The following is a 4,978-nucleotide window of genomic DNA, read 5'->3' as shown; positions in this document are numbered from 1 at the left end:
AGAATAGACAATTATAGGGAAGAGAGAATAGACAAGTAGAATTTGAATCGGTTACGGCCACGTAGATCCAAAAGTGAAATTCCAAACTAGTCCCCCAGGAGATGTGCCACTGTCGTGCGGTGCATATGACTACCATGCACCCTCACCCACGCTCACTGATCAACAAACAATGCACGGCTGAGATAGGTGCACACGTTCTCACATTACCTAAAGTTCACACCAGAACCGAATTCTATATATATATATATATATATATATATATATATATATATATATATATATATATATATATATATATATATACTCTCTCCGTCCCATTTTATGTGTCTGGTTCGGTTAACGAGGCTTGGTTGGAGTTATTTTTAATCCAATTTTTCATAAGGTGCTTTGTTGTGTGTTTATGGTGCTTGGTTTTCTTTCTTAAGGTGCGTTGTTTTCCTTCTTAAGGTGTGTGATTTTTATGTTTAAGATGCGTCAGTTGTGTGAAACTTAAGGTGAGCCATTTCAAAATCTTAGGTGCGTGATTTGTGTACTTAAGGTGCTTTGTTGTGTGCTTATGGTGCGTAGTTTGTATACTTAAGGTGGGCGGTTTGTGTTCTTAATGTGTTTTGTTTGTGTACTTAAGGTGCGTCAACCGCACAACCGCACGGGAAGCCTATATACCCGCACCTGAACCCTTTTGGCCCTCCTCCTTAAGACGCAGGGTGTTCTAGCTTTCTCCCATTTTGCATTCGTCATATCTTTTCTTGGGATTTGGGTGTCCTGGCTTTCTCCCCCTTATGCCTTTACCCTTCTTCTTCTTCTTCTCCTTTTTTTTTTCTTTTTTTCTCAACTAGTGTTGGGTAGTTGGTACCCTTTTGGGCCTCCTCCTTGAGACACAGAGCATCCTAACTTTCTCCCCTTATGCCTTCATCATTTTTTTATTAGAACACAGGCGTCTTGGGTTTCCCCCCTTATGCCTTCATCATTTTTTTTTCTCGAGACGTAGGACATCCCATCTTTCCCCCCTTAATCCTTCATCATTTTTTGGCGTCCTAGTTTTCTCCCTCATGCTTTTATCATTTTTTTTCTCGGGATACGGGTCATCCTTGTTTCCCCTTATGCCTTCATCATTTTTTTCTTTGGGCGCAAGGACTGCCAGGGAGTCCTAGCTTTCCACCCATATGCCTTCACTTTTTTTTTTTTTCCACTCTTTCTTTCCTGGGCGTTAGGTAGCTGGTACCTTTTCAGCCCTCTTCCTTGGGATGTAGGGTGTACTAGCTTTCTGACCTTTCTCCCCTCATGCCTTCATAAATTTTTTCTCAGGGTACGCATCATCTGATATTTCCCCTTATATTTTCACATATTATTTTTTTCACTTTTTTCTTCTGGGCGCTAGGCAGCTAGTACCCGTTCAACCCTTCTCCCTCTGTCGTTAGCTTTTTAGATTTTTAATTATGGAGTCTAATGGCTTCCCTGCACCTAAACATTAGTGAATTACTAGCCGCTCTTCCTTCTCTGTCGCCCCTCGGGTCGGGTCTCCTCCTTCCCTCTTAGGAGATCTCGATGGTGGTCTGGCGCCCCCCGATTATCCATACGTTTCTCACTGTCATTTTGTCCCATCGATGACATTCTTGAGTTCCCTATATTGAATGAGAAACTCGACTTCCTTTTCTTGGGTCTAGCATTCGTCTGTATCATGGTCATGCCTCCTATGGAAACGACAATATTTATATCTATCGATCCCAGTTGCCTCGGCCACGTACAGGTGGGGGAGGGGGTCGCACCATGTTACACTCCTCCGCATAGACCAAGGACATAGATTCCTTGTTCTTCAAAAATCTCTACGGTGGATAGGAATGAGAAAGGATTTTCTTTTTCCATAAAGGACAGGAATGAGGAATGTGATAGGGTTTCGAGGACGAAGACTATATTTAGAGCCCCACCCCACCCTGGTTCATCCCTAGTCCCTAGACTATTTTAATTTAAGTTTTGATATTGATTCATTGTGAGAATAATTTAAATTTTGGTGTTAATTTCTATCCCTGTAGATAACATTTATTACTTATTCATTTAGAGGCGTTCTTAAACGCCATTGTATTAGAATTTCAAGGGTTAGCAAATGTTCTTATTCAATATCTATGTATTAAAAAAAAAGGGAGAAGTGTCAAATAAGCTCATCTACTATTTCGAAGTGTTCAATTCACCCTACCATCTAAAATATATGCTAATCAGACACACTTACCTTCTAAATTTGTTCGATTATACTCTTTTGCAGGTTACCACCGGTTTTCCATGACATGGTCAGGTTATGCTTAGGTGGAATTGTTGACGTGGCATAAAAATAACAAAAAAAAAAAAAAAAAAAAACTTTTGACGAAATCTGAATAAGGAATTTTTTTATAAGAATGCAACTTGTTTCATTGATTTAGAACAGACCAATTTAATTACACAAAATATCTATTGCACAGTTCCATTAATTTCCCAAAACACAACATAATCTAGATTAGAAATTAAGGATTAAATTAATTCAGGAGCTTGTAAAATGTAAACTTAGTCACGGTCTTTGTGCCTTCAGAGTTTAGACACTGCGTGTTTCGCTAATTCGCCGGGGAGGACGAGGCGGAGATTTCGATGTCGGGATGGACAACCTTGAAGATGTAGATCTTGTAGGTCTCGGTGCTCTTCTTCACCCGCTTCTTCTTCTTTTCTCCGGCGCCTCCTTCCTTGGGAAGCTTCTTCCTGGCCTTTGACTTCTTCTCCGTCGGGGCCTTCTCGGCGACGCTGGTCTTCTTCTCCTTCGTCGGTTTCTCGGAGGCGGGCTTCTTCTCGGCAGGCATTTTCTCTGCCTTTGGATTCATTGGGGAAGATCTTGGGCTCATGGAACCTCACCCTTCTCTCCGATCTCTCCTCGTGCCCCAACATGTTCTACGGCGTCGTTTGTGACTCCGCCTCCGGTTCCATCTCTGCCATTGCCCTCAACTGCCTCGATCGGCTTAACCGGTGACTTGAGGTTCTCCACGCTCACTAGGCTTAAGCAGCTCAGAAACCTTAGCTGGTGACTTGAGGTTCTCCGCCATTGCCGTCGACCGCCTCGCAGCTGAGAGTGCTTGATTGCATTCCAATAGGCTCTGGGGCGATGTGCGCCGATTCCGGCTCTGGTAGGTGGGTTGATGATGAAGGCTTCCAGCTCTGGTGGGTGGGTTGATGATGAAGGCGGTGGTGGAGGACTGGGATGATATGTCTTCGCGTCATTAAGTTTATTTTAGTATTTTGGGATTTGAAGTAATTACATGTAATTTAAATATATTTTCCACGTCAACCAACAGGATAGGTAACCTGGTGGTAACCTGCAAAAAAGTCTAATTGAATAAATTTAGAAGTTAAGTGTGTTTGATTAGCATATATTTTAGATGGTGGGGTGAATTGAACACTTCTAAATAGTAGATGGGCCTATTTGACACTTCTCCCTAAAAAAAAAAAAAAAGCTGTAGTCTTGCACATTCGAATTATTGTGGACAAAATATAAAGGGAAATAAGTCAAATAAGCCCCCTCAAACTTTAGCTAAAAAGTCATTTAACCTCTTCAACTTTTTAAAGATGCAATTACACCAATCAATAATTCATTTTGATGCAATGAAGTCCAAAAATCGGTAAAGGACCTGCTATCGCAGGTAATTAGGAATCTGACCAACCTCCGACAAAAATTTCAGGCAAAAAAAGTAATCGGCGACTGACGAACGATCGCTGATCACGGAAAAAGAGAAGGCGACCCAGTGATCGCCTTCTCCGTGATCAGCGATCATTCACCGGTCACGTTTTTTGCCAGAAATTTTCACCGAAGGGTGGCCGGATCTCTAATGACCTGTGATAGCAGGTCATTTACCGGTTTTTGGACTTCATTGCATCAAGATGAATTGTTGATGGGTGTAACTGCACATTTAAAAAATAAAAAGTTGAGGGAGCTAATTAACTTCTCAACTAAAGTTCGAGGGTTTATTTAACCATTTTTCTAATAAATAAATAAATACAAAATAAATGAAAAGGGTAGCAGCCAGAGAAATTGATGTATCAATGCCAAAACCAAATATGTGGATTACAATACAGCTTTCAATATCCTTTAATTTAATAATATCTATCTCCGTACATAGTACAGCTACACTTAGAAATTGACTACCTTAGCTCGATTCTACATGTTTGTGAGTTGTGACTTCAATTTGGAGCTTCAATACTGTCGCCTTGCCTTTTCTTCCTTCCTTCTACTGCAGCTAACTTCATCCCTTATAATTCGCTGAAAAAGACATCCTTAATTACATCAATTTGAAACCTGTGATTTAAGTTGTGTACTGGTTTTTCCAGTTGTCTCGTCTCATCTTCGTTGCAATTCTCCATGGTTTCAGCTTATAAAATGGTGTCCCGGTTCATGTGGCCTATATTCATTATTGGGACTTTTGTCACTTGTCAGGCAACCAACACTTTAGTACGTACTTTACGATGAAATTACTTAATTTGTGTGCAAATAAATAAACTATACCCGCTAAAGACCTAGCTTGTGTCAAGCGGTATAATTATATTGTGGCTCTATCAAGTTCGAACGTCAGTGGAGCATTGACTCGTTATGTTTCAGTATGTTGAGAAAGTATATATGGACATATACTAAATTGTAATAGAGTCAATACTATTTAAAAAAAAAATTATAACCGCCTCATGAATCCTTATCCGGGAAAAAAAATCAAGTTTTTTTATAAGTATTATATTTTCCTATTTAATTAACTTTTCAACCCTAAACATTACACGTTCCATAATAACTAATATTCTCATAATATTATATTTTGATTTTAAAGTATTATAGAGTATATTTTTTCCTCAAAAGTATTACAATAATTTCTTTTATAATTTATAATCAATTTATTGCTGATTAGTATTACATAGACTCTCTATTATAGGTATTATATTTCTATCTAGACCCACTCGTTTCAAAAAAAAAAAAAAAAAAAAT

General features: G+C 39.3%; 1 pseudogene; it reads right to left on the bottom strand.

Annotated features, from left to right (window-relative positions):
* Positions 1-2,504: 2,504 nt before the first annotated feature.
* LOC109164727 lies at positions 2,505-2,840 on the bottom strand (annotated as a pseudogene).
* Positions 2,841-4,978: the final 2,138 nt, after the last annotated feature.

The sequence above is a fragment of the Ipomoea nil genome, unplaced genomic scaffold, assembly GCF_001879475.1.
Source record: "Ipomoea nil cultivar Tokyo-kokei standard unplaced genomic scaffold, Asagao_1.1 scaffold3069, whole genome shotgun sequence".
Taxonomy (NCBI): domain Eukaryota; kingdom Viridiplantae; phylum Streptophyta; class Magnoliopsida; order Solanales; family Convolvulaceae; genus Ipomoea; species Ipomoea nil.
This window is presented reverse-complemented; position numbering and strand designations above follow the sequence as displayed.